This window comes from Anser cygnoides, chromosome 3, assembly GCF_040182565.1.
Source record: "Anser cygnoides isolate HZ-2024a breed goose chromosome 3, Taihu_goose_T2T_genome, whole genome shotgun sequence".
Taxonomy (NCBI): Eukaryota; Metazoa; Chordata; class Aves; order Anseriformes; family Anatidae; genus Anser; species Anser cygnoides.
Window position 1 is genome coordinate 8173031 of NC_089875.1, and position 24857 is coordinate 8197887.

Genomic DNA, 24857 nt, shown 5'->3' on the forward strand with positions numbered 1-24857 from the left:
ACAGACATATTTATGGGTTGGCTACAGCCTAGTAAACTGTGCCTGACTGTGAAAAGACTTGGGTGCTAATGCTGACTCTGCCATTGATTTGCTCTGTGACCTGAGGCAATTCAATAATGCCAAAATCTTCGACTTCATGCACCTTATTCATATTTAAACCCTTAAATAGTGACCTGATTTCCAAGGTGTTGGGCATACACCACCCCCACTGAAGTTACATTTAACTATATACACATTAGCACAGCAATCTAAGTTTGGGTTTCTTTTCGAAACACTCAGCCACAATCACTTTGTACCAAAACTGTTCACTGATCCATCCAACTTACTAGTGGTTCAGAGAGAAAAACTCATGCCAAGAAATGCAGACAGAACAAAACAGAAAGGATCTGCATGTCTTGTTGCACAAACACATACATGTGTGCATACACACTTATCTATGTAAATAAATGTATATACACACATATGTGCACATGTATGTGAAGACAGGCTTAAGGAAACCTTTTTTTCCTTTTAAAAAGAGAGACCTTTTATTTGTTAAAAACTGATTAACAAAAAGGAAACAAAGTAGAAGACCGAACGCTTGTAACACCATACATTAATTGCAACTAGCAAGGCATATTCCTGCAGTTAGACGCGTTACATGCTGTGCTGATAACTACAACATTTCATGCCAGCCCATTGCCGGTATTGACATGCTATTCTGCAAAGCTTTATCATTAGGTGCAGGAAAACCTGAGGAAATTGAAGAAGTCACACGTGCATTAGTGTATTGCAGTGAGCTGTTTAGATTGGAATCAGGCTTGTGCTGAAATACTAGCATTGGACTACATTTGACTCTCAAAAAAGTCAATACTAGAACTACCACTGTCTTCACTGGTAAAAGAAAAAAATTAATCCTATTGTTTCTGCCAAGCTATGAGTAAGAGTGATTCTGCAGAGACAACAACGTACAAAATAAGCTTTCTTCTATTTTTCGAGTGCTAAACACTAAGAGGAAACAACGTCCGGTCTCTTTTTTTTTTTTTCCGTTTCTCTTGCTTGCCTTTTTTTTTTAATATAAAATTATTGTTAGTCTACATTTAGGTTATACAAAAGAGTACTTATGCTGAGGAAATTATGAAAAATATAAGGTAAAGCTGAACACAGCTTTCAGGACAGAGCAGGTTGCAGTGAAAACCCTACTGGGAGTCACAAGGAGGATACAAAAATGCTGCAGAGCTTGCCTTATTTTTCCCTTGAACTTGTTCCAAGACTTTTTTGGTATCTGAGTAATAACAGGGATAAAGGCAAAAACAGGAGGCAATGACTTAATTCTCTTCCTAGCTGGAAAAAATTCTTTCAGCAGATCATTACCTCTGGGCTCCATATTGTCCCTTCTTGCAGCAGGGCACTGGAATGAGGAACTTCTTCTCAGGAAGCCGTAGCTGAAGTGCTGGGAGCCAGCATGTGGAAGATGCCCCAACGCTGGGGCGGACATGATTGTCGCTGCAAGTTCTGGAGATAACCCGGCTTAGGAGAACACACAGTGCCTTCTTCACAGCTCATCCATAAACCTCTTGCTTTTCTTTGGGCCCCCGTCTTTCTCCTGTGTGCATTGCCATGTATGCATAAACCAGGCTTTAGATGAAACGTGTATTTTAAGATCAATTGTTATCTTCTACCCAGTATTTTAGAAGGGCATTTTCCCATAGTCCCATACTTAATACAGAAATATCATCAAATAATGAATACTCCAGTTCAGGGATTCCATGCCTTTAATAACATTTATCAAGCAACTATCCAACATTTATCCAACTATCCAACTACCCTCAGCTTCCATTTTAAGATGTACCAGTGCCTCTTGAGAGAGCAGGCAATCACAGAGTTATAAAGACACCCTAAGGACATTGTCTAAAATAGTCATTACATATAATTTTTAATCCAAGTATTCACACTTATAAGTTTAATAGGCATTAAAGAAAAAAATAAAAATGAAATATTTTTACTCCTACAGAGAATTAAAATGTGAACTCGTTTTCTCTTATTTCCATTTTTCCCTCCTCTTCAGAGCCAGTGCTGAAGATGTAGGACTAAAGTCTTAGTCTGGTGTGAAAATTAACATCAGTGTCTCCAGCAGCCCTGGAAATGTTATCTGTACGTACCACCAATTTTCATCCACTTTCCACCGTGCTTCCAAATGACGGAAGTACTTATGGCAAAAGACAACAAAACAAAACACACAAAAAAACCAACAACAACAAAAACACCTGAATCTTTAAAAGGAAGGACAACATGATAATCTTTTGTTTGCTCTGCCATACACCTGGTAGTCTACTGAAGCAAGTGGGATTGTACACTGACTCTGGCTGGACTATGTGTGTCTATTTCTGGAAGAATTAAACACTGTTTTATTAAAGACCAGAAGAGAGAATACGTACTTTTCAGCACTCCCCATGATCTGATGTGCATTTCTACAAACCTAGACTCTTTACACGAAGCAGCATTGTTTAGAAAACAGTACTGTGTTTCCTCCCTAGCCACATTTTCTTACAGAAGAAGGCCAACCTTTATATGAAAGCTAACCAAGCTTGAGAGAAAATTCTTTCTTAATTTTTGCATGCTTCTCCTCAGAGATGCCAGGAACAAGTTTCACCTCCTGTCGGGAGAGGATGCAGCGCCCATGGCACGGAGTGCTGGAGATCCCACAGACATAGCCAGCCATCTTCTGCCAGTTGTCCTCACTGAGATCACGCTTGGCACCAACACAAAAACATCAATGTGGTCAGCTTCCCTTAGGCTCTCCCAAGGGCCTGATCATGGATTTTCCCTTTTCCAGTCACAGGCACAAGATGTGCCTGGAACAGCCCTCAGATGGTTTAGAGAAGATTAAAATTGAGAGAAAATGTCCTAAGAGATTCAGAACTGTACGTTGTCTTGATGCCACTTGATAAAACATGTTCCCTTGTGCCTTACACAGCTGCTGGTTTCACTTCACACATGCACCAGCATCCTGCCAACAAGACACCTAGAAATGACCTTCAATGTTGGCAGTGGTGCTCTAACACACTTCTTCATACCCATGGCTGTGTAGGAGGTGCACTCGTGAGACCACCATCCTAGTTCTCTCTAACTTTATCCTGTCACCGTTAAGCTTTTTCCACGGTAAGCCTACACATTGGTTGTGGAATTCCACAGCTTGTGAAGACCATATTTCTTCACTGATGCCGAACCCACAGCATCGCATCACTCTTTGCTCTTGATTTCATAGCATTTCATTACCCTAATTCCATTCTACCAATTTACCATGTTTTCATCAAGGCCTCTCAAACACTGTGGAGTTTGGTCAGCATGGATTGATAAACATTAGTATTATGCCCACTCAAAAGCAAACAATGGTACATTTGCGCTCTTACAACATGCCACAGCCAGCCACAATTGATTGGCAACACCATCTACATTTAAGACCTGCTTCTATAGTCTTTCCCTGTAGGTTTGCTGTCTGTGCACACATACCATCTACAGTTCAGGGATACCATCCATCATCCATAAATGCCATGGAAACTGTGGATTATGCAAAATTTTATCTCTGGTAGCGAGAGAAGGCTTCTTGGATCCATGGTGTCAGACAATTACTAAGAGCTGCAGGAGACAGACTTGAAACACACTGTAAGTAAAAACAGTTGGACAAAAATAGCAGACATACCTTTCATTGCCATTTACATTGACTGGATTCAACATCCACTTAATTTTAACAGGTTTATGATTACAATCACAATGTAAGTCAAGAAGCAATTGTGAGGGTGGGAAGAAGAAAAGCATGGACAGCATATTGGCAGTATGTACAACCCTGCTGTTTTACTTGTTAAGTGTAAATGTTAAAGGTTTCCTATTTCAAGTCCAGAACTTCCAAAAACACATTTAATCTTTGCAAAATTTCCCAACAAACAGAAGATGAGAAAACATCGATAATTCTGAAAATCTCCAGCCGAGTTGTACTCCTGAACAAACTGTAGCTTTAAAACCTAAATATTAATTGGGGCACTGAATCCGTCATCGCATCACCATTCAAAAAAAACACCATTCAAATTCTGTGAAATGAACTCACAACTTTGATTTCTCCATGTTATGCTCATCTTTGATTAAGAGTTGCTCATGCTGAAGATATGCTCAGCAAGAAAAAATAAATAATACAAGTCATTTTAGTTAATCAGCACTAATTCTGATGTACATTAATCATATGCTGTTACTAGCATCATTACAGAGAAAACAAAAATAGGACTTTCCTTCTCAAAAGAAAAAAAATTACCTTGTATTGTCACCAACGTATATTACCTTCTACAACTAAATGCTTCTTATCAACATCTATTACACAGAATAAGCGTAATTTCAATAGAGTTATAGCTACTTTGTGTGCCTGTGAAATGAGTATGACACCTGAAGTTTTGGACCAGTTTCCATGATCTTCAATGACACAGAACAAGACTTAACAGTAATAACCCTGTAGTCCCTGATGATAAATGATGAAGAGCTTTATTTTCCTTTAATTTGATGAATCACCACAGAGATGCATATTCACATCATGTACCTTAACAGGAGTAGGCCTTCTATGTCATCAATGAAAACAAGTCGGGTCCCAGTCGGGCACTGTGAAGTTTCTTGTGGATGTTGTATTAACTTTAACAAACACACATAAGTAAACATATATAAAAATATTTTAGTTGTCTAAAATGAGTCTGTGTGAACAAGACTTATTAACTAACAACTATCAAGTTATTTCCAAAATCTACAAAAACGCACGTTTCTTTCAAGATTAAAAAAAAAAAGCAACTTTGTTATTGCAGTGTAATAAACAAATAATGTCATGTCATCATACTGTGCCATGTATCGTGTTTCATCAAATATGATATATAATCACACATTTCACAAATGCTATGTAGAAAAGTGAGATAATCACTTTCAGCAGACTCAACTATAGTCATCTGAGGAAAATCAAAATATTATGTTTGTCCTATGGCAGAGAAATGTCACATATAAAGAATATATTCTAACAGAACTTGTTCTGTGTGGAAGAGTTAAATTTCTCCCAGAGTTTTACACATGCTTCCTGGTATCTGTGTAGGTGCTTTATAGTTTAGGTTATGTCAGTTTTGAAAAACAAAATATAGCATCAAAATATGCATTTAAGATGTAAAAACTGTTCTAAACGCTAAAATGACAAACTAGGAAACAAAAAAAAAAGATTGTCTTTCTAGACACCGATACAAGTTTCTGATTTGAGTGGGTGTTTAATACTAGCGTATCCTCACCCTAAAACAAGTGGTAAGGCATATAAACCTTGTGAATTAAAAAGTAAATTCTGCAGCATCTTTTAGATCAGACAAGAAATGCTTCAAGGGAAAGAGATATTAGCAAGCAGCACTTGCTCAGAAGAGATGGAGTGACCCCCTTGCATACCTACATCTCAGGTCATGTCAGCTCCTTGCTTCTGCCATACTTCTTATCTTTCCACACCTTCTAGTAGATAGCAAGAAGTGCTTTCACTCTGAACTTCCCAAGGTGTGTTTTCTGTCAGCAGAATACAAGTTCCACCTTGAGAGCAGAGCTGAAGCAATGCATGGCCACAGGAGCTGCAGCCACGGAGCTGGCACATCGTTTCAAAACCTGCCCACTACAGTCATGTTATAATCTCCCATTAGAATGAGTCTTCTCAAACTTTACTGCAATAGAAGATGCACTTTCTTCTCCAATGCGCCTTGCATGGGCTAAGGTTATAATGCAGACATGAGAAATGAAGGTGCTGTGCATCTTCTTGTGCACGACTCTCCTTCTCCCAGGGCAAAGAAACAGGAGCAGTAGGATCAAGCTACCGGTGGCTGCTGCTTGTTGCTGGGTACTGTCCCAGCCCCAAACAACTTGCTGCCTTTTTTGCTTGTGTCCTGCAAAATCACAGTACCTGTCCTCTGAATTGGCGCTGCATCTTTGAAACAGCCTACGCTGTAAGACCACTGCAATTTGTCACAAACTCGAGATAAAACAAATCATTGGTTACAACAGCTAAATGCTTTGTCTCCATCTTTTTCCAGTCTGAACAAATGGCATTACTTAGTTTATCAGGTATTCTTATAAATGGCCTCTTGTACGAATCTGTGCAGGAGCTCACGTGGTCTTCAGCTTAGGAGGTAAGATGTGAGTGAAAGTACCTCTTAACTAAAATAAACTTAATAATTATAAAAATAATTAGTGGACCTTTAATACTTTTCTTTTAATAGAGAATATTTTTCTCACAAAAAGGGACACTTTTTCAGCAAAATAAACTTTTTTTCCCCATGATTTTGGTTTGTTTTATATTAGCAAACAATTACTATTTAGTAAAATGACAAAGATGAAAGTAAAATACTTCATGCTATATGAACGATAGAAAAGGGTCATTTCTTTAAGTTTTGTAGGTGGCTAGAAAGAGAAAAGAAGAAAAAAAGAATATTCTCACAAACATCCTGAAAAGGCTGATACTTTATCTTACACCTAGAGAATTAAGTATTTATAATCTTTTCATAATATAAAGAGTACTATTTATACATATTTTTCCCTCCACCACTTAATTATCAATCCTATATTATTCAGAGAAACACTGGCACTAAAATAAAACACAACTTTGGCTTCCTAAACGTTTTTGTTAATATTTATTGGTCTAGATGTACAACATTAGGCTACCTCAGCAAATGAAAACTCCCAGTCTAGAAGTCTAAGGTTTCATAATTTTTACAGATATGTGCAAGGACAATGTTTTTTAATATATGAGAAAGTTAAATAAAATATATCACCTTTCTCTAACACTATCTCAACCATAATTGCACTGAAATTCTTATCACTTCAATAACTAACAGTATCTTATCATGTAAATGCTTCTACATGACAATTAAGATCTCGGTTTGCCTTCAAGTAAATTTAAAGAGTTGTCTCTAATAAAACAGAATAAAGCTAAGAGATGTCAAGTATCATCTCTCAACTACCAAGCACCCCCATGCTTACACAAAATTATACAGGATTAGCTTGCCTGGCAGTTTTAAAGCTACAATCTGGACTTTGTCAACTTTTTGGCACTAAAACTAAAATGAAAACCAAGAAGATTACAGCTGGCAGTGTCATTTTAATAGCAAGTTTGCTGAACAGCATTCCAGAGAGTTCAGCTTCACCTGACATAAACCCCTGGATCTGAAAGTCTAACTCGGTGCCTGAAGACTGCCAGGGGCCAGGAGGCCACTGACTGCAGCGAACAGTGGCATTTCCAAGCCCTGTTTGGCTCCCAAAAACACATGCCAGCTGCAGCGGGCAGCGGAACAACGGGCCAGCTCCCTCCTGGTGCTGGAGCTCGCTGGCAGTGGGACAGGGTAGGAAGCGTGTGACCTGACAGTGCTGGTCGGAGACCTGAGCCTTACCGAGGGGAAGGTGAACGAAACGTGCTGCTGCTGTGAGAGCTGCCTGAGCCCGGCAGAGGTCCTTTATGACCTGAGAAAATTCGGGCACATTCACCCCGGCATGCTGTAAGCGCAGGAAAAGCCATTTTTCTGCTCAGGGCAGAAAGCACTACAAATTAGCTGGGGAGACAGAGCGAGGAGGCAAAGGTGGAGTGCAGAAGGGACGACTGCTGCATCGCCTGGTGGCACGCAGCACAGACCATTCTCCTAAATTGCATCAGAAAGCTCTGGCAAAACTTCTGTTCCCTTGAAGTCTTCTTTGAATTCTGCCTCTATTTTGGACTTGTGCTTTAAAAGTAAAATCCAGCACTGACAGCACATTGCTGGCTGATTTATAGAACAGTTGGTATAACTTCCCAAACAGGGTTACAGTGCCTTAGATTTAGGGCCAAATTTTGTTCTTATAAAACTATTCATCATTTCCCCAAACACTCTCAGAAAGGAACTCCAGCAGTGTCCAAAAGCAGGGCTGTGGCAGCAGCCTCCAGGCTCACCGAGCAATCAGCTTCAACGAAGGAGAAGTGTGGGGAAGGAAACAACTTTACACACATTTCCCTACTCACAGATCTAAATCAGAACTTTCTGCCCAAATCAAGGTGTTCTATAATATATATCCCCATTCTTTAACAAACATATGCAAGCAGTGGGGAAAGAAACTACAAACTATATACATAATGATAGAGGGTGAAAGAAAAAAAAAAAAAGGAAAAAGCGTAATTGAGACAGAAGGAAATAATCCTCCCAGCCTAGTGCTTGGTCTTAGAATGAGCATGAAGGAGGACTTAATATTTGAATCTATGTTGGATGAAGAAAATTAAACAATTTTTTAAAAGGCAAGTCTACACAAGCTTATAAAATGCTTTCTTAGAATGAGTTACACGAGCAACAGATATAAGTAGAAATCTGAAGTTTGATGCCTCAAAAACTATATACTTTCATCCTTATCCCCAAGAAGTGGAAGAGAAACAGTTACCAAAGGGGAAAAAAAAAAAAAAAAAAGGAAAGAAAAGAAAAGAACAATGCATAATTCAGAGTCAGAAATATTAGCCCTTGCCAACTGGACAGCTACACGAGTCTCTCCAGTGGTTTATTCAGAATTTCCTCAAGTGAAAGAAGACGGTTTGTTAAAAATGACACCTTGGGGATGCATATATAATCCCTCTCTGACTTCCATGTCATGTTTCCTCAGTTTACTTCAAGTCAAAATAAATTTTTCAAAATAATTTTTTTCCCTTGCTCCTAGCCCTGTAGGGTCAACCCTGCTAATGAAAATCAAGCTGTCTTTTTTCTGCTATCAACAATAGTCAGATAACAAAATACAGGTTCTGAACTTGGCATGTTTATTGTTGGTGATGATGTATAAGCTGATAGCAGACAGCTTCATTTTCTTTAAGCTGGGCTGACCCTGCAGAGAGAACTGAAAAAAAAAACACTTAGTTTTGACTAGTAGTAAAACAGTTGAGCAAACATGACATGACATGGATGTCAGAGTGCATAATATAACTGCATGAACTTCAGTAACATCAAGAGAATATATGGAAATGTTAAAATTTATGTAACTAACCTTTGGAATATGGTTTATGATCTTTCATGTTTTAATTACAGATATTAATATGCTGATCAGAGACAAATCAAAACTGAAAGAGAACCAGAAAAGATGCCTGCTCAAAAAAAAAAAAAAATCTTTTTTTTTTTCCTGTGTAACTTCTGAAGTACACTTGTAAAGCTTTATAGTACATGGCACAAACTACACAACAATGAGAATAAAAATAACATGCAACTGTTGTAATTTGCACGTACCAGGATATGTAGAATAACATCAGGGTTATTGCAGGTGACCCATAAAACGGCAGCACTCCCGTAACAGCTTTAGAACCTCGCTGAAACAACTGTGCAATTACAGAACTTTCAACAGCAAGCAGGGTTTAAAGTTATCATGTAACAGCATGAAATTACACAGAAATTACAGTTTAGTGTTGCTACTAGTTTGCAACAGATCAGGAGTCCTCTACCATGCCCTCCGGTGGGAGATACTGATGCCATGGCTAATTCTAAAACGAAAAGTTGTTAGTGCCCTGGGGTACCACTCCACAGGCGCTTTGCTTCCCAGCCCAGAGCAGCCAGGCTGGCAGTCCGTCACCTTTCTGTGCATCCACACCCATAGAGAAATCACAGCCCCCCGCAAGGAGTCAGCAGCTCTGTGCCTCATTGGGGTGCACCAACTTTGTTCTTTTGGGCTAAAAACTGCAAGCTTCCAACTTCCTACCCACGCTCACAAAAGTCTGAGAGTGTGGGGAAGGGGCTGATGGAAAATAATAAGAAATCTCTTCCCTCCTATATTCATGGGACAGCACAAAATAAAGATGAAAATAGAAACACAAATATCCAGTTCCAACAAGTCAACCTAGCAAAGGATATTCAAGGCCTAAACATATTTTTCTTCAGAAGTGTTGATCCCAATGAATCCTACCACTCCACAACTGATTTCTGCCTTTCACTGATTTTTTTTTCTGGTAAGAACTGGATAATAAGGTGATGTGGCCTTTGACTACAGTCATATGAGCTAGGATCCAGAGTTTCACAGCAACATACTTCATCAAGACATCTCAAGAAAATAAGGAATTACAGCTTAGAAATAACATCGAACTGCTGTGTTACATGGAAGGACTTTACTAGAAAAGATAGGCATACACTGGTATAAATTTCTGCAGAGATGTGTTTAGGAAAAAAGGTCTGTAGGGTGAGGTAGTATCTTTTTTTAGATGTACAAAATGCTAATTAATTTTACTTAAGAATATGATTTCTACATTTGAAGAAATCAATTGCCTTTTCTCATAAATTTTAGAATTCCTCGTACAAAACAAAAAATATCTTCTAAAGTCTGAAAAGTTACAGTTCTTTGGGGTATAGCCATTCACAAAATATCCACCAAAATCAGTAGGAATTTCTGTTACGGAAGCACTCCAGCACAAAATTTTCAATAGACACTGCCTTGTACACCCAGACTACACAAAATGTGCACCAGCATGGATGGGGATAAGACATACTTACTTGAGAAGCAATTCGGCTACCATACTCTTCTAAATATACAGTGATAAAGATTTGGTGGAGTTATTTATTGGTGCTACCCATTGAATTCTAAAATAAATGAGATATATTTTGATTATTTTTATGATAGTCTTGGACTCCCTCCAAGTGCAACATGGCTTCTTTTTTTAATAGAGAGATTTGGACGGAATTGTAAGATGCTCTTAAATAGCTAACGTAATTACTGAATCTACTATAAAACAGTTCCTTTTCTTTTGATTCCCTACAAAGTAAGGACTAAACCCTCACTTTCACCATTTTTTCTTTCTGAGTAATGGTCAACAGAAACATCACTTCACTGAGTAGAAAACTCTTGCATGTTGATAAAAAGCAGAGACTTGCACAAGGGCTGAAAGCAATCTTGGGCATCTGAAACAAGCAATTGCTCAAAAGAATCCAAGTGCCAAGGGGATGATCTGCAGCTGCCTTGAGGTCTGGGCATTTGCTTTTTTTCTAAAAGCTTGTTTGCAGAAGACATTCTTTTAAGTTGTATCACGTGGCTAAGGTAAATGATCCAACAACACATTACAAGAAAAACTTGGCCAGGCCTTGTCAGACGTACTGAAATCATTCAGTGTGCTCTAGCACACTAAGTTCAGATCAACTCAGCTCAACTAACAGGAGCTGAGAGAAAAGATAAGTTAGGATTCCTGGACTTGGTGTAGCAGAGAGACCCTACACTTAAAATAAATTGGGGGGGATCCCTTAAAACCAAATTGTTTTTGTGAGCCACTGTATATATGATGAACAACAAAAGAAACGTGCACTGTATGCTACACTTCTTAAGTTACAATGAATTGTCCCTTGCTTCCTCTGACTGCCAAAACCAATTTATTTTTGACTTTGTTCACAGTTAGAACCAAGAGCACATGACTCACCCATACAAGGTGGCAACCATTTACATTTGTTGATGTTCTGTTCCCAAACAATAAAATTGTTCTGTTGGCTCAGACTCTGTTTTCAGCGCAGCCTGGCGGCTTCTTGTTTTCTTCTGCCATTGAGAAAAAACAAAAACAAAAAAAACACTGCTGTCTCTTGCTCAAAAGTTTGTTGTTCTTCAGGTCTCCTTTCTCCTGACCCAACCCACCCCTGCTGTGAAAGCTCCCAGCAGGAGGTGCTGATACCATCTGACTAGGTTTAGGCTCATCAGCAAGACTCAGCAACCTTGACAAGTGAGGACAGAGCTTCAGTGCCTTTCCCATAAGAGTCCCCAAATGCCTCGGAAAGGAGCCTCTTCTTGTCGGCCCCTTCCCTAGCCTTGCAAGAGGATTCCCTTTGTACTGCTGACATCGCTTGCTCCAAGCCCAGACGGATGTTCATTTGGACAAGATGGGCTGAGTCAACCCTTGGGTTGTTAAATTTGAAGTAAACCAATACTTGTACATGTTGGAATATGCATTAGAGAAACTGGGATTTCAGTACCAAGTCAGAGTAAGTCATTATCAGCCCCAAAAGGCTCATTAGCAACTGTTCTGAGGACAGATTTTTCCTGGATTAATCATGTTCATTTTCCATCTTTAAGATAAGAATCTCTGTTAAGAAAAGTGAGCAGAGCTTTTTGAGTCCTTGAATTAGCTTAGCTTGACTGAAGGTAAACCTATGCTAACTTACCCCAAAAAGAGATAGTAATTGTATTACCTGAAAACATTTTGTTTTCCTCAAAGTGAGCAACAGGTATTGTCCACAACAGCTTTCAAAGGGAATATCATCTATGTTATACTTTAAATACTGAATTCAACCATTTTTTCATGTTGGTCTATTTAAAAAATATTGAGCAAAATTTTTTCAACCTCTCTAATTCTTGACCCCAAAAGAGGAAAGGCCTTTATTTGCTCGATTTTTTATTTTGGCTTGGCTAAGCATTTAGCACCAGAATTCTGCCTCCAGGATAAAAGTTGCAACAAGTTCTGCATTAGAAAACTAGGGGTTATAATATAAGTACTTTGTAAAAAACTATAAACTTTTCTAATGTGATATAAACATTATACATATGATGATATATGCAATATGACCATGCAAAAAAAAAAAAAAAAAAAAAAAACTTTGCAGTTTGGCAACTGTACACACTAGAGGCAACTTAACTATGCTCTATCTTACTTTCACAAATCCACATTTTCTTGTATAAAAATATTTTTGAAAAGGTCTTGTGTTTATAAAAGAGACTCTTATGGGATAAGGTTACTGCACAGAAATGCATTCGACATAAATATACTTACAGCCCTGTCAGCCCCTTCAGCTCCTGCTGTGCACCATATCAGCATAACACACATTGGTGGGCAGGCTTGTAAGCAAGGGTGAAGCAACCCACATGAACCAACAGGAGTGGGAAGAAAAAAAAAAAAAGAAAAGCTGGCACCAAGCACACACTTCTCTGGATCCCTGAGATGAAGTACAAATAACGGTGCTAACAATTCAGCCACCATAAAACAGCCACTAGCAGCTTTGTGATGAGAATTGCACAAATACAAGAGCAACAGAAGAAACAAGGAGGAACTCAAGAAAACTGGTCAGCCTCCAGCTATAAGAGAATTGCAGTAACCTTTTTGTACTTTGGTTAGGATTTTACTGTCGTGTCATTCAGACTCAGTGAGCACTCAGGATACACATCACAGCACTATCTGCTCAAGTGTTAGCATTAATTTAAAAGCATAAATGGCAGGGATTTGCTGTTTTTCAGCAAGTATCACCATGGTGAAACTCTGCCTAGGAATCAAGCTACCACAGTCAGGGCTGGCATATTGTTTTACCTTGTGCTGTCACCGGGACCCTGTAGTTAGGTCAGGATCACACAGAATTGCTGTGAGGAGGTGAGAGTGGTGAGTCTTGCAGTACTAATTCAACATCCTGTGCCAGTGTGTACAAAGCAGGGATGGAGCTCGGCAACAATGTGCCAGGCAACTCCTCCGGGGCTGGGAGAAGGGAAGAGTTTGCCCTGACACACGCACTGAAGCAGGGGAAATACCTGTACCCTTCGAATCAAGCTACTCTTCACTCCGGTGACTTGCAAGGACTCAAGGTGGGAAAGTTAAGATTTGTAAATTGCCCTTCACAGATCTAACCCCGTGAGCCCCAGTCTAATTTTGGCAGGTGATCCAACCTGGTCAATACCCTGATATGCACACAGTTATTTCTAGTCAATAGGTAACTTTATAGAGGCTATTTAGAAGGGAAAGAGCCTATTCATTTTTGTCTTACAGAAAAAAAAAAAGTGTTCAAAAATAAATAGGAGCAATGAGATATTCCTTCATCCTGTTTTGAAACTGTGCTTCTTCACCATGCTGTTTTGATTGTCTAATAATTTCATGTTTCTAAGATTTATAGAAGCGCTGCAAATGTAGTAAATGGCATTTCTACAAACACAGAGCTCTGTAACACACCTCTAGAACTGTAGCAGACAACCATGTCACTTAATTCCACCTCCAGTCTTCATCATTGGCCAAATGTTTCATCAAATGCTTCAGAGGAGAAATCACACCATGGGCGACTGTGGCTCTCAGGGAATGATTCTTTTCAACTTTCAGAAGTCATAGATTTTACCTAAGCGCTAATTCTCCAGGGACAGTGCCAATACTGTTACACATACCACTTTTCCAAGCTCATTTTGAAAGACATCTTCGAAGTTCCCAAAACCTTTTCTTAGCTGTTTTTCACCCTCATTATAATGTGCATACCTCCACTGAAGTCAGCGAGCTTCCTGCGTATAAAGGAGTTTGCTGTACCGTAAGAGTAAGTACCAATTAAAGAGTTGAAAATTTTAAATCTTTTATTTTTGCAGATTTTCTAAAACAATAAATACCCTTCCTTATTATGATTGACTAAGCATTAAATGGTTATTTTTAAAAAAAAAAGTGTGATAGCTACCTATAGTAATATACCATTCTTTTAAACAGGAGAAATACACATTCAAACAACACAACAAAAACACATCGTTTAAACATCCACTAATTCAAACAGCATAGTGCATGTGACATCTGATGTGGCAGTTGTTATGGAAACTACACGATTTGATTGAGTAGCAGAATAAATACCCACCTAAACCCAGCATGATGGGCCAGTGCATAAATTAAGTACTCTTGGCTAAAATTACCTATGGTTTTTAGGGTATTAATATTCTTTTACTCATTTTATCATGAAATATGATTTTTTCCAGCTAAACATTTCCCTAACATTTGTCTTCACCCTATTTTTCAGTTAGGCTACAAGATAGAAAAGAAATATCCTGCACCAAAAATCTAAACCAATTTTTAGCGATGTGGTACTTATAACTGATATTAAGCAGCTGAAGTAACGACTGAAAATACAATGAAATCAAATGTAGAATTTAATCTCACCTGCATTTTACTGTTTCAGCTTTTATCTGGAATGGAGAGTAAAATAAAAATTACCACCTCCCTCCTCTCCAAAAAAACATGCACAACTGTCACATTATTTCCCTTCCTATTCACCACGGCTTTGTATGAAAGCAAGGTTTAATTTTTTTAATCTTCTATCATCTGGGTTTAATAAGCATGAAAGTTCAGAAGGCAGGAAGAAAAAGACATTTAATTGTTTTCATCATAGAATATATTCTGGTGTAAGGCAGTTGCTGATTCCTGCAGATAACACAATAACTGCACATCTTAATATAAACATTTCAATCCTTGCCCTCTTTCCAACATAATTAAGAGGCAGCTTGCATAACTTTTGAAATAAAACGTATTGACTTTAGTTTTCCTCATACGCATTTCTACAGGAACGATATGCCAAGCCAGAGACTACAAGCGCAACAGGCACACATATCACAAACTTCACCATAATGGGCATGCATTCACCCATTGGATCAACATCTTTCAATTTATTAGCATGACAAAGGACACAATTATTTTGGATATGCCTGAATGCAATTTTCATTAACTTTGCAATGATTTATTAACAAAAGTGTCAGGAATGTAATAAAAGCAGCAGGACTCCTCAAAATGCCAAAATAAAAAAAAAAAATGAAGAATACAGCAGAATTTCCAAACATGCCTTGCAGCATCAGGTCAATAAGGTTGCTTGATTCTATCAAAAGCATCACCATGGTGAGTGAACTCTGCAATTAACAAAGAGTAAGCACAAAAAATGCTAATATCTCATTTGAATGTAATTATGCACAGATTACTGTTCACTGGAACAAGAAAAGGGATTTTAATTGTCATCCAAAGTTACGTGTACACCCAGGGTTTTAGTTAACTTTTTTTTTTGTTCAAGAGACATTATTCAATACTGAAAATGAAGAGTTCACAAATTGTTCTGTTCAGTGACTTTGTAAGATGACTGGGCTGACTTTCTATCAAGTATGCAACTTCCTGCAGTCCTTTTTGTAACATCTCTCCATGTATGTTGGCAAGGTTAGTTTGTAATAAGTTTCACCATCGTTTGCATTTTAATACTATTTGATCTCATTTACATGTTTAAATTTGTTCCTGTAATAAAATTCATTAGTATGTTTATCATAACCACATAATGAATATAGCCCTTATGTAAAATAAAAAATTGAAAGTACATTAGAGACATTACAAGCTGTTTGAAATTACTGTGCTTTGCATATTATACCTTATTAATTAAATTATAAATTATTTATTTATGTATTTCTTTAATCAGGGGCAAGCACTAGAACAATATTATATTAGTATAAGAAACACAATACAACTCAAGCTAATTCACACATGGACCACTTTTCCATACACAGGAGTACAGACACGTTTTGCCACAGGATGGCAAAAGCCATTCCCCCTGCTGTGCATCAGGGGATACGAAAGAGTTATTTAAAGGGCAGCGAGGGGAAAACACTTCTTGTGCAAGTTAAAACTTCACTTGTTAAGATAATATCTCCTTTGCCTTCCCTTCTTATGAGAATAATTAAATCAGATATGCAGATGGAACTGGAGAACAAATCATTATTCAGGCGAATGCCACATTCACATTATATAGACTCCACTGATTTAAAAATAAATAAATAAGTGAAAAAAGGAATTATAATTTTTCTTCCAGTGTTTAGCAGTGGTTTCTAAAGTTCAGCAGGCAAAATTTAGCATTTTGTAATCATGGAGAATGTTAGGGAAATATCACAAGAACTGTGGGATGGTAGGGGTGAGGGGAGGCTCTTTTTTTTTTTTTTTTTTTCGTTTTGCACCAAACTTGTAAAGAAAAATTAATCCACTGATATGCAACATTATTGCTTCAAGAAAAATAGAGTTTATCAAGAAGAATTAACAGTTAGAAGAAAATTATTGGGTCTAAAAACAAAACTCAGATTACAGTAAAATGAAACTGGCATATTTAAAGGTCAGTGGAATCTGTAGAAAATATGAAAAAAGTATGAAGAAAGTCAAAGAAATTAAAACAAGAAGCCAAGGGTAAAATTAATGAATGCATAATTGAGATGGAAGATGCGTAGAGAGCTTGCTCTTATTCTGATATCATGAACTGAGGCTCAATTTTGATTTCAATCCCACAGGAAAATGTGAGCATATAATGTTGTATAACATAACAGTAAAGGAGTCCGAATGGGATGCTAAAGTATGTGCATCCTTACCATGTTGTTGTGGCTTCAGTCTGAATCCTGAAGACCATCCGGTACCAAGAGTAAAAAACTTTAAACTGTGTATGTGCACATACACTGACACAGTAGATTGGGACAGCTGCAAAAGCTGACATTTTCAAGAAAAGTTGGGAAAACACACACACACACACATCTTTTTCAGAACACAAATTCTGAAGAATATTTTTTTTTTCATAAAGGAAAGGTGAAGGCTGTAAAACAGAATTACCAGATCTGAAGAAATACCACAGTCCTAATAGGAAAACAAACATGCAAAAGACAGGTGACAAAACTGCACATCTTAGAGGATAGAAAAGGCTGAAGAAAGCCTAAAACAGGCTTTGGCTGAACGGGGAGAACCTGTCCAGCAAGACAAGTTGCCAATCCAGGCTAAAAACTTAAGGAGCATGGACACTCATCCAACCCTGAACGCGCTTCTTTGAGAAAAGAGAGGAGTAACTCAAAATCAAGCAAGACAACACCTAAACTTTAGAGGCAATGGATTTGTCCAGTAGAGAAGCATTAATGAGCCATTGACTGAACAAACATAGACTTAGCACACTAAGTCTACGCCACTAGCTTAGATGAAGCTCTCATCAAGTAACAAGAAGCTCTCATGAAGTAATAAGTGCTGCTGGGGCATAATTCATACAGCTGGGGAAGTTCCTGTTCTCCATCAGGAGCTGCAAATTACTAGGGAAATCTGCAATACCAAAGACCAAGAGAGCAGATGCATTTATTTTTACCCCAGAAGGACCAAACAAAGCTCTCTACTTCTGCCTATACCAGAGGAAATTCAAATATTTGTTAGCATGTATGTGTGTGCATCAGCAAAAACGTAAGTTACTTTCATCCACCACCAAGCAGAGGAATGTTGGTGATAAGGCTGATGCCACATGCCTCCATACTACAAAAATGCCCTTACAAATTTCTGAGAAGTGGGCTCAGAAAAAGCATGGATCTATTTCTCTGCATTCAGTACTCCCACAAGACACTTTTCTTCATAGACCGCCATCTTAAATCATGTTCTGCACCTACAACACGTCATCAGGAAATATGCTTTTTAACGAATAATAGAAATTGCAGTCTACCTGAAGGATGTTTTAATTTGGGGTTATATAGTAGAAGACTTAGGGCCCTAGGAAGCTTTAGTGAAAGTCTTCCTGATATAAAGATAATCAGACAAAAATGTAAATTGATTTAAAAAAAGATCTTACCAAAAAAACAGAGGTTGCCTGTAGTGAGATTGTGCTCTTACCATCATCCCCCAGAGAAGCGTGCAGTGATTGTTTGAAAAATCAAAGTTGGGAAATTCATGCCTAGCTGAGGTGTTTGGAAGCATTATTTGCGTGCAGGACACTGTCATGGATTTGGACTTTCACAAGATGCCCTTGGGTAGTGCCAGGACCTGGCTGAGCAGCTAGTTGGTGCAGTCCTTATGCCTAAAGCATGATCAGTTCCAAAACCTCAGCCCTTCCCGTAATTCCTCGGTATTTCTAGGGCTATGAATAGTCCCAGGGGACATAGGGAAGAAAGAGCTTGACTACTGTGTTGCTGACTGAGGGCCCTGCTCCCTTGCTTTCATGGCATGGCCTTATCTTCATGCCTGCCCCTGCTCTCCTTTCTTCCATGGGTAGCCTGCCCCAGATGTCTAGTGGGTTCAGAGGCAAAGTTCTTTACTTGTCCAAGAAAAAGGAAATATTTGAGAGCCCATCTTGGGGCAACAGAGTGTAAAATTCACAGTACCTCTACTTCCGTGCCTTGATATTAGGGTAGAGCTATAACAAAGGAATATAAACTATCTACCCAGAGCACTGTGGGGCTGGGCACAGGTTTCTCTGCTGTGCTTTGAGAAATGTTAACTCAGGTAGACAAATACTGAGGAACAATAGGCAAAATCTTCCACATCCAAATGTGAAGGGCAGCAGGGACACCTCACCTGCCCTTTTGCCCAAGAGGCTTCATTATATACCAGTCTCAACAGACTGAGGCAGTGGTGAATTCAAGGATTTGGAGTTATCAGCATAAATGAATTTATCGCCACTTCTCAGTATTACTGATAATTCAGAGTTCACCAGCAAGTCTAAGCAACAGCGCAAAGAGCTTCAGCCACTCACTGAAATTTGGCGGTAAATTAATAGACCAATTAAAACGTTCACCATTCATTATTGTTTTTAATTCGGTTGGAAAGGGAGGTTAGGGAAACATCTTTATGATGCTATTCTTACAGACCAGGCAACTGGAGCAGTAGCCCTGAATGGAGTGGGCGTTTGTTCACTCCCTCATCTCCAAGGAATTTCCAGCTTGTGGTTCTTCTTCCATATGTCCAAGGGTATAAGTCAGCGTGCTAAGGACTTTAAAAGAGCAAAAGACAGTAAGTTCAGCATGGAAAAGTATGTTGGAAAAACCATCCTTTCCAGTGAAAACCTGAACAACAGATGACAGAGATGACAGGATTCAACATTTCTCAGACCATGTCATGTCTGGGTAATGGAAATCACTTTAGCACACTTCATTTGGGCTCCATGTTAAACGACACCATTCTTTCCAGCTGTAACTTACTGAACAATCTACAACAACCCCAAGCAGCGCTACAGGCTGGGAGATGAGTGGTTAGAAAGCTGTCTGGCAGAGAAGGACCTGGGGGTTGATAGTCAGCTGAATATGAGCCAGCAGTGTGCTCAGGTGGCCAAGAAGGCCAACAGCATCCTGGCTTGCATAAGAAACGGTGCGGCCAGCAGGGCTAGGGAAGTGATTGTCCCCCTGTACTCGGCTCTGGTAAGGCCGCACCTCGAGTACTGTGTTCAGTTTTGGGCCCCTCGCTACAAGAAGGACATCGAGGTGCTCGAGCGAGTCCAGAGAAGGGCAACGAAGCTGGTGAGGAGTCTGGAGAACAAGTCTTACGAGGAGCGGCTGAGGGAGCTGGGGTTGTTCAGCCTGGAGAAGAGGAGGCTCAGGGCAGACCTCATCGCTCTCTATAGGTACCTTAAAGGAGGCTGTAGAGAGGTGGGGGTTGGTCTGTTCTCCCACGTGCCTGGTGACAGGACGAGGGGGAATGGGCTAAAGTTGCACCAGGGGAGGTTTAGGTTGGATATTAGGAAGAACTTCTTTACCGAAAGGGTTGTTAGGCATTGGGATAGGCTGCCCAGGGAAGTGGTTGAGTCACCGTCCCTGGAGGTCTTTAAAAGACATTTAGATGTTGAGCTTAGTGATATGGTTTAGTGGAGGGCTTGTTAGCGTTAGGTCAGAGGTTGGACTCGGTGATCTTGGAGGTCTCTTCCAACCTAGATGATTCTGTGATTCTGTGACACACAGAAATTTATCTCAAAATTGGCTAAACAGAACAAAGCACACTTAAATAATACTTTCAGTGGCATTTCAGCATAACCACATGCAAATCTTTGTTACGATGCAAAACGAATTTCTGATGGACAGAACACCAGCAAGCTTTTTGCAAGCCACAGGCCAGAAGCGCACGCCAGAAGCCTAGCACTGGAATTTAATTCCAACTTTCGCAAGGACATTCAACAAGAGATTTTATTTTCCTGCCACTGAGATAATTTGGCCTCGTCTCACAACGTCCAGCAGCATTCTCAAGGCCACACTCTGTATCAGATAAATGATTCCCCTAAACAAGCCAGTTCACCACATTGACCTGCTTCTTCCTCCTTCTGGTCCATTATACTTTATAAAATTAATTTAAAAATATGATTGCTCCTAGACTTTAGATAAGAGCTTATTAACACCTTAAGCCATGTTGGGATTAAAAAGAAAAAAGCATTAATAAAATTACTCTGTTTCAGTCAAGAAAAACAGTCTTCAAATAAGAAAATCTACTCAATTATTCTGAAGACAATTGAGCAGTGAGGACACAACTGGAAGAGAAAAACAAATATAGAATGGACCAAAGTTAAGATTTTCAGTTTAAAAAAATGCACCAAAAAGGGAAGTGTTTTGAAACATTAAAAAAAAAAAAAAAAGACTTTTGCTCCCCATTTCCTTCCAGTAGTTTAGCCAGCATACAACTATTAAAACAGGCTATTTCAGACTCTCCTTACCTACATATTCTGTCAAAAGAAGGAGCAGTATAATTTTCTAGCATTATGTATAGCAAAAAATACATAATTATTTTCTTTAAAATCTATGGCCAAAGTTAAGTGGTTTTGAATTCCCAAAGTACGAACAATTTAAATTCATGAACTATTTCCTGAAAATGTCTATCATGGAAAATTATGGAAAAAGACATCTGAGATGAACATTATTCCAAATTCTGCTTGTTTTCTAACATGAAATATATTCTTCATCCAAAAAAGACTGTGATGGTACAGACAGATCCTTTGAAATGATGATACAATATTCATGTTCACCTCCCCCCATCGGAAATCTTGTCTGTTTTCTAACAGCATTTTCACTCTACAGGACATTTTTCCATGAGGTCCTAGCAGGCCTTATTAGTATAACCTATAAATGTCAATTCCCCCAAGTGTTCCTTGGTGAAGCTCTGGTGAGGCATCCCCTTAGCAATATACATTGTCAGACTGAACTGCAGCCCGCCTTTCACACCAACCTAAGCTCCCAGGAGTCGCAGGCTCTCTCTCGTGCATGTGTCCGAACCCCATGTTTCACTGTGTGGTACCAGTGCTACTTGCAAATGTGCAGCAAACTCAAAATGCATTCACATCAGCAGAAAAATCACATGTAAAATCCCAAGCCAAATACTGCCTTATCCAGTACCCGTGATGGCAAAGTCGTGCTCGTGTTCCACAGAGCCTGTGTGCTGCCAATGGACTCACCCCAGTTAACACCAAGCCCACAGCAATGAGAGAATGGAAAAATCTAAATTTCTTTCCTACTTTCCTTCCTAAAAATTATACCGCGTGATTGATGCAAGCGATGACACAGTGAGAGATAGTGAAGCTAACGGCACAGAGGAAGCAAGAGAACACCCACAGTGATTCAGGCTTTGCATCTGTGCTTACACCTGCTTGCATACACGGACACGATTCTGTGCAAACAGAACCCGCTGACATTCAAAGGAGTGCCTATAGTGACAAACAGAGCACAGGACACTACTTCGCAAATTGCATCCAGTGTAAACATTAAGGCAATCATCTCTCAATTTCCTGAGATTAAATTCACAATAGCAAAAGTGCATTATAAGTTTCTTAAACTGAATTATTGTTCCTTACAGCTATAATTGGCAGGGCTACATTGAGTTCAAGGCATATTGGTTTTTGTTGCATTTGGCTGTTTTTTAAGAGCCTAGAAAATTTCAGCTCAGGAGATAAATGTTTGGGTAAGTTATGAGGGTGCCAGCAAACAGTTACGACAAAAAATATTCCTCACTTTTAACAATCATGGGGTCGGTTGTGCCTGCTATAGCAAATTCTACTGTGCGAAGTAGTAAAAATCCATTCAACTGTCTGTAAAGTATTAATTTTAGTGCCACAATTTCAAGACTACTATTACCTTAATAAAATTCATTCAGTTTACAAGCTAAAAGGTCTGTGGCTAGAAATGTTGGAATAATACAATTTAATTAGGATAACAATGTGAAAACCACTCAAATAACAATTGTGAACAATTTTCTAATGGACTTAAATTATGTGCTTGCAAAGGACATTGACAGATGATATATTTACTTTTCCTAGTAGACACAGAAGATCTTTAGAAAAAGAATGACTAAGCCAGAGCACATTTAGATACTTCAGTATGTCTTAAAACCAAAAGAAAAGAAATTGTTGTCCAAATCAAAGAAAAGAAATCCAGGTCCCTTCTGCCTTTGGTGACTCAGAATTATTAAGACCTGAGACATCCAAAGCTTCTTTATTTTCCGGGGAGATGGAGAAAAACAATTATGTCTTGGACAACAAAAACAGAATAGTTAGTACCTATATAGCTACTGACACCTGAGAAGTGCTATCCAGGTATAATTAAGGATTGCGCTGCACGGCTGGTTGGCTGGATAAGCCCCTTTGCAGAAGTTTGATCAAGCAGTTACAGATATTACCAAGCCCAATGTTCATTAAGAAGCAGTGATGGAAGAGAGAGGGCTTGAATCGTAGCAAGGCCAGCATGCCGTATTACTCACAGACTGCTCTCAGGGCTGCGAGATCCGCGCTCTGAATCGTGGGCAGAGTGCTGCTATGAAGGATCAGAAAGGAAATGCTACTTTCTGATCTTAGAGGCCTCGTGCTTGGCTCAGTCTGGAGCAACACATGTTCTGAACATACTGAGCACATTGTCAACGCTTGAAAAATTAGTAATAATTGTTGAAATCTTTGCAGGACTTTTTCCTGTGCCATAGAAGAGAGTTGCTACAATCTGCTTCTTTTTAAATTCCTTAAAGAATAGTTCTTATGCTTCTGGCACGCTCTCAGTTGGACCCTGATTTTGGCAAAGCACTGGGTCTGAAGTGTGACACATAACACACAGCTTGCAAGGATGCATTTCCTGATGAAGTTCTTCTTCTCTCAAATGTCTGAGGGCAACAACTAACCTTGGTTTAACTCAACTGATTTCACGGAAATTGAACTGAAGGGATGAATTTGGAGCAGAGAGTCAAAGCTGAGCATTGCAGGGCAATTTATAAGGTATCGCATCCCCTTACATTCTTGGTACCTTCCTCAGTAAGCAAAGGCTAAGTACAGTGCAACTGAGGATTCTTGGACTTATTAACAAAAATAAAATGAATGGGAAACAAACTTGATTCAAATAACAATATCCAAAGGAAAAGTCAAAAAGAGTTTACCTATCAGAAGTTTTAATGCAAAACTAAACATTCATCCTCATTTTACAGCTCAGTAAAATGATCTACAGCTGTATTTGTTTTCAAAAGTTTTAAAAACCCAAAGGTGAATTTAAAATAATTACACAGGCAGGCACTTACTGTAAAAGATGACACACCAATGCAAAGTAATAATGTAACAACTGATTCACTAACTGTCTGCATTCTGATAAAACATGCTTCTGTATTTCTTCATTAGACATTTTTAAGCCTAGTGACAAGAGAGATATAAAGAGTCTCCAGACTCTCCCAGGCCATAACCAGAAATGAAATTCTGAAGAACACAAATACAGTAAGATGTTTAGTGAAATGAAAACATAGCTCTTTTGGAATAAATGTGTATCTGTGTTTCCAGAATCAACACGCATACAAATGGGGGTGTGTGGTGTGTACGTATATATACAGCTTGCTTGCATAAGTGTTTACCACATGTTTGCATGCCATGTGTATTTAATACACACGTATTTACGAATTTCTATGCAGCTGTACCAATTCCCAACATTTTTTTCCATCATAAGTTCAGGGTTAAGAGTGTGACCCGTTTGAAAAGAGCAAGTTTTAAATTGAACACAGAAGTTAGTGGCTACCATTAGGCTTGGTTTGTTTTCATCTCCATCACACAATGGCTTTGGGAAGCTAACGGAAACTACTGTAATATTTTCTCTCACAAAGTCTGTTTAATCAGTAGTGGATCTAATCAAGGACCTAATAAGTGCATAATGGTACATTTGCTTCCCAGGAGAAACCACTGTTTCTCATCATACCAGAAAATACCCCCTTGCAAGGTGCAACCAGGATCCATAGACTCACTGCAACAGTCTAATAATTTAATTGCAAGCCCTTAGGCAGGGATAACTTAAATTACAATTAGAGAGCTCTAGCACTGCTGCTAACATCTGTGTGATGAGCACTGTACTGATTAAAGGTTTTTAAAAGAGAACTCAGCACTTCATACTCCAGAACAAGT

The 24857-nt window shown here is 38.9% G+C and overlaps 1 long non-coding RNA gene across 2 annotated transcripts in view; it reads right to left on the bottom strand.

Annotated features, from left to right (window-relative positions):
- The window catches only part of LOC106036626 (uncharacterized), a 505620-nt gene that overhangs the window by 358946 nt on the left and 121817 nt on the right, over positions 1-24857 (bottom strand). Inside the window, exon 6 of one of the 2 annotated variants that reach the window (XR_010830027.1) lies at positions 17548-19457. The exons of the other annotated variant lie outside the window; for it this stretch is intronic. This is a non-coding gene — a long non-coding RNA (uncharacterized lncRNA). Of the gene's footprint in view, positions 1-17547; positions 19458-24857 lie in introns of those variants that run through there. 2 annotated transcript variants of the gene reach the window in all.